This window comes from Megalobrama amblycephala, linkage group LG7 (assembly GCF_018812025.1).
Source record: "Megalobrama amblycephala isolate DHTTF-2021 linkage group LG7, ASM1881202v1, whole genome shotgun sequence".
Lineage (NCBI taxonomy): Eukaryota > Metazoa > Chordata > Actinopteri > Cypriniformes > Xenocyprididae > Megalobrama > Megalobrama amblycephala.
This window is the reverse complement of record NC_063050.1, coordinates 5,616,209-5,628,613: the sequence shown is the minus strand read 5'-3', so window position 1 is coordinate 5,628,613 and position 12,405 is coordinate 5,616,209. Positions and strand designations below refer to the sequence as shown.

Below are 12,405 nucleotides of genomic sequence, written 5' to 3'. Positions count from 1 at the left end.
TACTTTTTGATGCAAGTAACATGCATTACATAATCGGATTACTTTTTGATGCAAGTAACATGCATTACATAATCGGATTACTTTTTGATAAAAGTAACATGCATTACATAATCGGATTACTTTTTGATGCAAGTAACATGCATTACATAATCGGATTACTTTTTGATGCAAGTAACATGCATTACATAATCGGATTACTTTTTGGTAAAAGTAACATGCATTACATAATCGGATTACTTTTTGATGCAAGTAACATGCATTACATAATCGGATTGCTTTTTGATAAAAGTAACATGCATTACATAATCGGATTACTTTTTGATAAAAGTAACATGCATTACATAATCGGATTGCTTTTTGATAAAAGTAACATGCATTACATAATCGGATTACTTTTTGATAAAAGTAACATGCATTACATAATCGGATTACTTTTTGATAAAAGTAACATGCATTACATAATCGGATTACTTTTTGATAAAAGTAACATGCATTACATAATCGGATTACTTTTTGGTAAAAGTAACATGCATTACATAATCGGATTACTTTTTGATAAAAGTAACATGCATTACATAATCGGATTACTTTTTGATGCAAGTAACATGCATTACATAATCGGATTACTTTTTGATGCAAGTAACATGCATTACATAATCGGATTACTTTTTGATAAAAGTAACATGCATTACATAATCGGATTACTTTTTGGTAAAAGTAACATGCATTACATAATCGGATTACTTTTTGATAAAAGTAACATGCATTACATAATCGGATTACTTTTTTGATGCAAGTAACATGCATTACATAATCGGATTACTTTTTGATGCAAGTAACATGCATTACATAATCGGATTACTTTTTGATGCAAGTAACATGCATTACATAATCGGATTACTTTTTTGATGCAAGTAACATGCATTACATAATCGGATTACTTTTTTGATGCAAGTAACATGCATTACATAATGGGTTACTTTTTTGATGCAAGTAACATGCATTACATAATCGGATTACTTTTTGATGCAAGTAACATGCATTACATAATGGGTTACTTTTTTGATACAAGTAACATGCATTACATAATGGGTTACTTTTTTGATACAAGTAACATGCATTACATAATCGGATTACTTTTTTGATACAAGTAACATGCATTACATAATCGGATTACTTTTTGATGCAAGTAACATGCATTACATAATCGGATTACTTTTTTGATACAAGTAACATGCATTACATAATGGGTTACTTTTTTGATGCAAGTAACATGCATTACATAATCGGATTACTTTTTGATGCAAGTAACATGCATTACATAATGGGTTACTTTTTTGATACAAGTAACATGCATTACATAATCGGATTACTTTTTGATGCAAGTAACATGCATTACATAATCGGATTACTTTTTTGATACAAGTAACATGCATTACATAATGGGTTACTTTTTTGATACAAGTAACATGCATTACATAATCGGATTACTTTTTGATGCAAGTAACATGCATTACATAAAGGGTTACTTTTTTGATACAAGTAACATGCATTACATAATGGGTTACTTTTTTGATACAAGTAACATGCATTACATAATTGGATTACTTTTTTGATACAAGTAACGCATTACATAATTGGGTTATTTTTCAATACAAGTAACATGCATTACATAATCGGATTACTTTTTGATACAAGTAATGCATTACAAATAACATGTATTATGTAATCAGATTATTGATGTAATAAGTAAAGCAATGTATTACAAGCAACATCATTACGTAATCAAATTACTTTTTGATGTAACAAGCAACGCATTACATAATCAGATTACTTTTTTGATACAAGTAATGCATTGCAAGTAACATGCATTACATAATCAGATATTTTTTAACGGACGAAAACGAGACGATGACTAAATAAAAATGCATTTTGAATGACTAAAACTATGACTAAAATCTACTCTAATTTTCGTCAACTAATAAAAACGAGACGAAAATGAAAGGGAGGGATGATTTGGGAAGATATCCAGTCAGGACTGCGGTCCTGTGTGGAAGATGCGCACATTTGAAGTGTAACGTGCTGATCTAACCGCGGGAAACGCGGCGCTGTTGCGCCCTCTACAGGCTCATCAGCAGCACTTCAGACTGCTTCGCAATTAATAAATAGTGTACATTTATGCCAAGCGATTGCTGATAAGCTAATGTTGATGAATTATGACAATGTTTACTACATGATGTTTATATGGTAGTATGTTTTAGGCGGTTGTATGAATGCATATTTATCTCCCTCATGAGAAGCCTGCTACAGTGCATACTGCAGACATTTCAGAATAAGAGTCACGGTGTATTTCGGGATGGTTTATAATTATTATTTTTTCCTGGTCATTATTGTTATTTTGTTTACACAAACTGTATTTAATTTAATTTCTATTTAATGCATAGTAAACTACTGTATCTCCTGTCACAGGAAGGAAAGACTAAGAACATTATTTGACACATTAAAACTAAAAGACATAAACACTAAAACCAGGAGTGGAGCCTGCGGCTTAATTTGACTCAACACGGGAAACCTCACCCGGCCCGGACACAGAAAGGATTGACAGATTGATAGCTTTTTCTCGATTCTAAAAGACATAAACACAAAAAAATTACTAAAACTTTTAACTAAAATTGCAATGAAGCAGAAAAACTAAAAATCAAATCTAATAAAAATTTTAAATGAAAACTATAATAGTAGCCTACCTCAATGATAAGTGTGTCGATCCCTCAAAAGTACTGAATTTTGCTCTTTCGTGTGTTTTTGCACTTGAACGGTCAAAAACCGTCTGCTTTGGCGAACAAAGTACAGTTGGGTGAACATAAACAATTTGGGGAATATCACAGTGTATAAGATCTGTGTGTTGTTAGAGAAATGCTTATTGCATTACAATTTAACTGAATTAGATTTTACTGTAGACTTAGTCGACTTAAATCTTATATCTTAATAAAAATCTCTTTTTTCAGACAGTCACTTCTGATACCCCAAATGGATTCTCACTCTACAACAACAAACAGACTGAGGCAATCCTATCAGAGTTTGAGTCCTCGTTCTCATTTTATTATTTCTTGCAAAGGCAAAAGCTAAATACACCTCTCTATGCAGCTAAGCTGGAAGATCCATGGTCCAGAATAAACAATTACATTTTAAAGCCTACCCTCTTCTCTATTCAGTATATGTTCTTCTCTAAGAAAATCAGGTGTCTGCTTTGAAGGTTGTGGTCTGGAGATGGCTTCCGCTTGCTGCTTGCTTGTTCTCTTTCTTCATCAGATCTTCTACACACTAGAGAGCTCTAAAGGCCCCTGTTTTCACTTTTGATGCACATTATCTCTTCATTTACGTACATGTTGCTACTACTTGGGTTAACGTCTATCACCTTATTTACTTGCTTCAGTCCATTTCCTGTTTGCGTCAATGGCTTTAGCAATACACACATTTTTTACTGTACATTTTTATCAGATTTCTAACTGTCTTCATTTCCTAACTGTCATCATTTTTGGCTGTTACGCACGACAGCGCTTCTGTCCCCCATCTTCACAGGATGTGGTATACACTACACTTGAGCCCACAGGATGTGAGTTTGAAACCTCATGTAAACTTCATGACCCAAGTGTTCTGCTTTTTATTATATCTTACAATTAAAATCTTTATCAAATTGTTTGGAAGAAAACACTCCATATCTCTTGACACAGGTAACATGCATTACTTAATCAGATTACTTTTTTGAACTTCAAATTACATTCTGATAACACAAATACATTCAAAGTTTCTGCAGATGAAGTATTTTCAAGAACAACAGTCACAGTAATAGTATGAATTGCAGCTGAAATATAGCTAGTGATGCATGACGTCCAATTTAGTGGTGAGATGATTAATCACAATTTGCTTCCAATGTAAAATCAATATGACTTACAAAAAAAAAAAAAAAATTAACAATGATTAGGTGTTAATTGATGCTGCAACATTTTTTACCTGCAAGAGTCTCTTAGGATAGAAGGAATGGATGGATATTCCGGAGCAACTTGGCATTGCTGATCTTGGTTTGGAGAGAAAAATATTCCACATACAACAGCTTGCCAGTGTATGGGATGATGCACTACAGTCCACTGTAGAGGTTGATGTGCGACTATGCCATCACAAAAAAAACCCATGCATACGCAAGAAAATGGCTTTCTAATAACTCTCCACTGTTCTGACCTCCATGAGTGAAAGGGTTAAAGGATTAGTTCACTTTCAAATGAAAATTAGCCCAAGCTTTACTCACCCTCAAGCCATCCTAGACTTTCAGAGAAATATTAATAAATATCCTGACACATCCAAGCTTTATAATGTGTGTTAAAAAAAAAAATCCATATTTAACAAGTTAGAAAGGAAAATATCTAGCTTCCACCATACCGTATTAACATTAACATTAATGTTGTAATCACGACAACAGCCCATTTTATCGTCTTAGAAACATTGTGAATCACTGTTCCCTCAACCTTTTTAGAACATAAATTTGTTAGCTGTGGAAGTAAAATAATCTTTGAAACATCCAGTGTTAAATGAACACTCTTAGTGTTAAATTAACATTGTCAGTGTTTATATAATCCACACCAGATTATATAAACACCGGGTGACACTGGATGTTTTGCTGCGCACGCTTTGATGATGCTTTCAACTCGTGGAGAATCTCTTCTGCAGCGCTGACATCCTCCTGCCGTCGCCTAGCAACAGTCTCTTTGGAGACAGAGATGCTCTTCTCCTGTTGCCGAGCGACAGCATAGCCAAAGGCAGCGTGGACCCCTTTTTCTTCCTCTTCTTCTTCTTCCTCTTCTTCTTCTGCAGAGAGATCGCCCTCTGGAGTCCCGCCCAGGACATGACGGATCTCACGTCAGCTCCGGATCCGAACAGATGAGTCTTTGAGGAGGATCCGCCCATTCCAGCCGGACTGACTCTGAGGAGAAGACAGACACACAAACACAGGGTTACACAACACGTAAACACACATGATAAACGTCTTCTGAAACTAAAACATGAGGAACAGCACTTGAATACAGCTTCACTAGATCATCATTCAGAACAACGGCTAGAATAGATGATTAAACAAGCGTTTCTTCACTGTTTGTGTGTGAGTGTCCTGTACCCTCCGTCCCGGTGTCCGTGTGTCAGTTTCTCTGAGTAAATAACCAATAACGGCGAAACACCAGAGCTAATCTAAACTCTTACTGATAGTGTCTCTGATTATCAGTAAAAGTAACGACTGCCGACTAATGAGAGCTGTGTGTGTGTTTTACTTCATCTGGAACAGGTTATGCTGCATTTTACAGCTGAATTCTTGCATCACTTCCAGTGAGTTTGTGTGATTGTGAACGTTCACTGTAAACTCTTGAACATGAGCTCACAGTCCTGCTGTTATTGTCAACTCTAGATAACAGTTTATTCTAGATCAGGGATTTTCACATTTCTTGATGCCAAAGGCCCTAAATGTGTGAGGAACATATAAGAATATTGCACTGGCGTAGCCACGGGTGTGCCACCCACATTGGCAGCTGGCACACCTAAAAATAGGTCCGGGTGAAACTGAAAGCACTATAAATGTCGCAAGATTCGAAAATGGGCTACTTTCTCATAGACTGGAGTGAGACCAGAGATGTCCCTCAAGGTATTTCGATCTGTGGTGTGACAGATCGCTGTAGCGCTTCAGTTCATGCAGAGCACACATGAACCCATCATCATACCAGTTACAACATGAAATAAACATGAATGAACATCTGAAGGTATGTTGAAAGATACAGTACAACTTACCAAAATCCATATCATGTCATGTAATCGATCAATCAGTGTTTCAACCTCGGAAAGGCGTCAATAAAACAGCTTGTAAAAATGTCACATTTACCTCAGAAAAGCCCTTCAATGTCTAAAAACTGATTAGTCAGCTACAAAAATGAACTCAGAGAGGAGCTTTTAGCTAAATATATGCACTATAGGCTATTGCATATTCATGTAACGTGTGCTTCAGTATTGATTGTATAAATCCGTTTTATGACAGCCACCATTGAAATGTTTAGGCCTATATAAAAATAAGTATAAACACAAATGTGTAATTTATATGTAAGTAGCTTACAAATAAATTAATATTAACCTTTAATATTATACTAATAATGCCTACAGCTGTGGTTCCCCGTTTACAGCGTTGAGATTTTTTTCTTTGAGGAAATTTTCCATACTGTACCTGATAGGCCCCAAATGAATCAATAATGAATTGAAGGTTATCAAATCGAAATCAAATCAAATTTGTGTCAGTGCCCAGCTCTATAGTGTCAATAAATGTTTTTTTGTATTGTTTTTGTTTTTTTACTTGAAGCAAATTTTGTCTTTTCCATTTATTTTATTTTCAGAGTGCACTAGAATGCTTTGTTTACATGTTAAAATCACAAAAATGTGATTACGCTAGTGGAATATAGACAGCTGTAGATTTTCATGTCCAAAGACCCATTGCGATGATAAATAGTGTATTCAAGTATGCTGTTTGCTAAATTAAAAAATTTGCTTTTGTATCGCCACTTTACTGAAGATATTAACTGAAAATATTATGTTGACTGTATATTTTTCTACCTACTGTCAATGATAGTTATATATCCTTGAAATGTTTTGTTAAATTTTTCAATTTTTAATAATTTTAATTCAAATGCATTTGTATAAAGTTAAATTTTTTTTTTTTTTTTTACATAGAATGTTGCCATAAAACCCCCAGTGAGCAGCTAAAGTTGCATAGAAAGTCTATATTCCCTGGACTGTAGTTTTCTAGTGTGAAGCGCCCTCTACAGGATGAATTGTGTTAGTGCAGGTGTCCCTCCTGCAATGAGTCCCTCTTCTCAGCTACAATCTCGTATCGCCGACTGCAAGTTGAGCATTCCAGACCGAAAAGTGAGAGGAAAAGCAGGATATTTTCACTTCAGCTAGCTTTACAAACAGCCTTCATATGTTATGTAGGAGCCATTTTAATGCAATTATTTGTCCATTGGGTGGCGCTCTGGCATGGTATATTAAGGGCACCTGGGTAATGAGACAATGAGACAAATACTTTCTCACTCCTGTTATCAATACCAGCGGCTTAGTGGAAAGCTGTAACATGTTAAATAATTCAGATAATGTAAATGATAACATCAGTGGCTCATACCGCAGTAAAAAGGGTCAGTCAAGCATTCAGTCAATTCACACTCCCTTTCTTCTCTCAAATAATTTAGACTCAGATCAATATTTATGTCCATATATTTATTTATTCAATAACTAGCCGTGTCATCATCACTGATAACCCCTTCAGGAGGATAACGATCTCTTGTCAGGGTTTGTTTTGTGGTAATAATGACGTAAAGTCACCGTTTCCCAGAATGACAAAGAAATCTGTCCAGATCTGTCTTTGACTGACAGTAAATGCGCTGAGATCAGTGAAAGCGCTGGCGTGAGCTGCTGTGTTTCAGTGAGAGCTGACCTCAGATCAGTTCAGACTCTGGATGTGGGTCAGGGTTTGCGTGAGAGAAACGCTCATCATGAAGTGTCTCTTGTGAATGACTCTGTCTCTCTCTGATCCTGTGTCAGACTCGTGCAGATCATCTCACAGTCAAAGTCCGTTCATTCTCGCCTCTTTGGCTATGTTCACAATGTCAGTCCAAATCATTTGATACTAATTATTTGTGTATCCAATTGGAATATGATTGTGACAAGGGTGGGCGTGCAATGGGAGAGAGCGTCGGGAGACGCGTGGTGAGTGAGTGGGTTAAATGTAAATCACGAACACCTGTTTCTCATTCCAGTAATTGGCGCAGAGACAGGATAAAATGCCAGGAGAAGCAGGAGTGTGTGAGAGAGAGAGGGACTACTGACTGAGAACCTGTGGACTGATCGGGAGATCATTACTGGAGTGAAGCCATTCTAAGGATGTGGATTATTTGTTGTGCGTTGCACAGACTTTTTATTGGAAACTTGTTTTATGAAATATAAGCTCAGTCAGTAGTCAAAGCCGACCCTGTCCTCTTCCTTCCCTATGAACTTGAACTGAATCATATTACACTGGTGCCGAAACCCGGGAAGGAAGACGGGCTGCCGCCGCCATGCAATCATCGTCCTCCACGCCGTTTGCGGATGTCATCGCCTCCCTCGCGGTCCTGCATCAGGAACAACATCAGGCCCTGCTGGATCTAAGAACCGGCCAAGAGCGCCGGTTCCAAGCTATCATCCAGACCCAGCAGGAGGGCCGCGAGAGGTTCCGGAGCTGGATCGACCGGGAGGTTCGTACGGAGTCCATCGCACAGCCGGCTGTGCCCACCCACCTGCCCCTAAATGAAATGAGTCCTCAAGACGACCCCAAAGCCTTCTTGGTCCTGTTTATTAAATCTGCCGAGGCGTGCGGATGGCCGCGGGACCAATGGTCCATGAGGTTGGTCCCACTGCTTTCGGGGGAGGTGTAGGTGGCGGCACAGCAGCTGCCAGTGCAGAACCTCCTGGTGTTTGACGACCTTTGGCGGGCCATCATCCAGCGGGTCGGTCAGACCCCAGAGCAACATCGCCAGCGTTTCCACTCCCTGGAATTAGGCGAGTCTGGCCGGCCCTTCGTGATGGCCCAACAGCTCCGGGACTCATGCCACAAATGGCTATTGGCTGAGGGAAGCGACATGGACCAGGTCGTCGATCGTGTGGTACTGGAGCAGTTCATCACTCGGCTCCCGAAAAGAACGTCCGAGAGGGTCCAGTGCCTCCGCCCCACGTCGCTGGACTCAGCCATCCACCTGGCGGAGGACCACATGATGGCGTGCCAAGGGGTCGGCGAACCCCTACCATCTACCTCTCTCTCTCCCTCTCTTCCCCTCTCTCTCTCTAGACCTGTCCCTCTCCCCAGGTCTCGTCCACCCGGCACGCCTCGGGAACTGAACAGGGACAGTTCTCCAGACCTAGAGCCCCGCCCAGGGGGGCGGGACTGACTGCTGCTGGGCCGGACCCCACTTCTGTTTCTCCCCTTTCTCCACGCCAACCATTTAACCCACTCTCTGCCACAAGAGCAGCGGGCAGGTCTGGGCCGGCCTGTTGGCGTTGCGGGGACCCAGAGCATTTTGTGGATAGGTGTCCTGTCATGGAGGTGGGGACGATGATCCGGGTCCCGGACGACCCGCAGGCTGCCCCTGGTCAAGCTGGCTGGTACCAAATACCTGTGAGTATCAATGGGGGTACTTACCAGGCTTTGGTGGACTCAGGATGTAACCAAACCTCTGTTCATCAAAGCCTGATTTTGGCCGGGGCATTGGATACAAGCCGCATGGTTAGGGTGCGGTGTGTGCACAGGGATGTGGTGAAATATCCTATAGTGCCAGTCATTATTTAATTCAGGGGTCAAAAGCATAGCGTTGAGGTGGCAGTTAATCCGCACCTCCGGCATCTGATAATTCTGGGAATGAATTGGCCAGCATTTAATAAATTATTGGGTTGTTTATGCTCGGATGCCTCTTGGGGGGAAAAGATGCTGGATAAGGATGCGCGAGTGCTGGTGAGAGAGACTGACCGGGGACCAGTGAGTTCAGCTTCAGGGGAACAGAGCGAAATCGGAAGACTTATTTCGGACCGCGTCTCAGGACGAGACGCTAAAACATGCGTTTGAAAAGGTCAGTACCATCGACGGTCAGCCTCTCCAGCCTGGACGTCCGCTTTCTTATCCATATTTTGCGATCATAAAGGATAGGTTGTATCGAGTGACCCAAGACACTCAGACAAAGGAAGATACAACCCAATTGTTAGTTCCAAAGAGCCGCAGGGAAATGCTTTTCCAAGCGGCACATTCTAATCCAATGGCTGGGCATTTGGGACAAACAGCAACACTAAATCGCCTCATGACCCGATTCTTTTGGCTGGGCATTCACGAGAACGTGCGCAGGTGGTGCGCGTCTTGTCGTGAATGTCAGTTGGTAAATCCACCAGCCACCCCAAAAGCGCCTTTGCGCCCCCTCCCATTAATGCAGGTCCCCTTCGAAAGAATTGGTATGGACCTCATCGGGCCATTAGAGCAATCAGCAAGAGGGCATCGCTTTGCATTAGTCATTGTGGATTATGCAACGCGATACCCCGCGAGGCAGAATCAGTGATGCTGGCGACGGTGATTAGCAGAGAGGATGATCTCGGGCCAGAGGTGAATGTCAAAAAACAATCCCTCGCTCTGGCCCCAGGGGGAGATCACCTCTCACCCTCCCAGCTCACTGATTTGACTAGATTACAAGCAGAGTTTGCTGACATGTTTTCTCCCCTACCGGGCCGTACCGACCTCATTCACCACATCGAGACAGAGCCGGGCGTGGTGATTCGCAGCTGGCCATATAGATTGCCTGAACACAAGAAAAAGGTAGTTCAGGCAGAATTAGGGACAATGCTTGAAATGGGAGTAATAGAAGAATCCAGCAGTAACTGGGCGAGCCCGATAGTTTTGATTCCCAAAACAGATGGCTCAATGTGGATTATCGCAAGGTGAACGCAGTGTCGAAATTCAACGCGTATCCAATGCCACGGGTGGACGAATTGCTTGACCAGCTCGATTTTATTCGACACTGGACTTAACAAAGGGATATTGGCAGATCCCCTTGTCACCATTATCCAAAGAAAAGACAGCTTTCACAACGCCGTTCGGATTACACCAATTCGTTACACTTCCGTTTGGGGCACCGGCCACCTTTCAGCGTCTCATGGATAAAATTTTGCAGCCCCATGGTGCATATGCTGCTGCCTATCTGGATGATATTATTATCTTCAGTAATGACTGGCAGCGGCATATGCAGCATTTGAGGGCCGTCCTGAGATCGCTGAGGGGGACCGGGCTCACGGCCAACCTGAAGAAGTGTGCGATTGGGCGCGTGGAAGTAAGGTATCTGGGCTTCCACTTGGGACATGGACAGGTGCGTCCCCAAATTGATAAGACAGCAGTGATTGCAACCTGTCCGCGTCCCAAGACCAAAAATGATCGCGTAAACGATTGGCTGATGTTTTTAAGGCCCTACCTCGTGCACAGATGATGTATATTAATATTATTCCTTTCAGTGCACCTAATAAATAGTCTTTTATCAGTTAGCAAAGACAGTTTCAAGTAATATTGCAAAAATGTATAAAACAAAACATCCTCTTTAGCACCTTTAATCACAATAAATTGTGCAGTCCTACTCCACACGGCTCTGGGGGGTTAATAAAGGCCTTCTGAAGCGAAGCGATGCATTTGTGTAAGAAAAATATCCATATTTAACAAGTTATAAGACCATTTTCCATAAGTTGAATGGGAAAGGCGTAGGACGTAGCGTAAGTGTTTTGAACTGCGAGAGGCGTTACACTTTCTTCATAAGTTGAATACAGAAGTAAAATTACAAACTGAGCCTCAAAAAAGTACAACCATATCTACATCTTCTACATCATTCCTGAAGAACTACAACCTGCTGGTGGGTGAGCACTTTATGGATTAGGCTAGATTTGACCAACCTTACCCTACTTGAATAATACTAGGGTTAAAGGTGTACAATATAAGGTCGCACTGAATCGCAATTCACAAATGTTTAATGAGAAATTCCAATTTTGTTAAATACACAACTTTGGATGGAAACATAGCTATAGACAAACGTATTGCTTCTGTAGACATACTGAAAGCAGCTTTTAAAGAAATCGAAATAATCAAACACACACACACACACACACAGACTCACACGAACATAGTCACACAAAAACACACTCACTCTCACACACACACACACAATGTCAAAGGAGTCAATCACTCTCTCACACACACACACACAATGTCAAAGGAGTCAATCACTCTCTCACACACACACACACACAATGTCAAAGGAGTCAATCACTCTCTCACACACACACACATTTTAAAAGCTCCAAAGTTAAAAATATTCTCCTCATTTGTCAGTCATATCACCTGCATCCAATCAGCTGCATCCTCAGGGGCTCATTTGGCCCCACCCTCACCCACACCCTCCCCCAGTACAGGTGAGTTTGCGCGCACAGGCAGGCAGCAGTGAAGCGAGTGCACGCCTGATTAGGACATGAGCTTCGACCCGAGCGGACCAGATTGAGTGGATCATATGCAGCGGGGCGTGAGCAGACGGTGAGTGTTGCATAGTTTTACTCTGAATGACTGATGTTTTACTGTGTAAAACAAAGTTTAGCTCACTTCTTCAGTTTCAAAAAAAAAAAAAAAAAAAAAAAATTAACATTTTTTCGGGGGGGGTGTATACATTTGAGTGCATATTTAATTAGATAACCTAATTTGCATATCTAATCATAACATTTCAGAAAACGTAAAACAAAACAGTTGTCTTTAAAAGGGACCTATAATGCTCCTTTCACAAGATG

General features: G+C 40.6%; 2 protein-coding genes across 5 annotated transcripts in view; both read left to right on the top strand.

Moving 5' to 3' along the window:
- Positions 1–12,405, top strand: part of LOC125271582 (lysophosphatidic acid receptor 1-A-like) — a 78,141-nt gene that overhangs the window by 17,873 nt on the left and 47,863 nt on the right. The window lies entirely within an intron of this gene.
- The window catches only part of LOC125271585 (lysophosphatidic acid receptor 1-A-like), a 55,898-nt gene that overhangs the window by 17,877 nt on the left and 25,616 nt on the right, over positions 1–12,405 (top strand). For 2 of the 3 annotated variants that reach the window (XM_048195678.1, XM_048195677.1), the window contains exon 1: positions 10,581–12,157. The exons of the other annotated variant lie outside the window; for it this stretch is intronic. The gene's annotated coding sequence lies outside the window, so the exon portion shown is untranslated. Of the gene's footprint in view, positions 1–10,580; positions 12,158–12,405 lie in introns of those variants that run through there. 3 annotated transcript variants of the gene reach the window in all.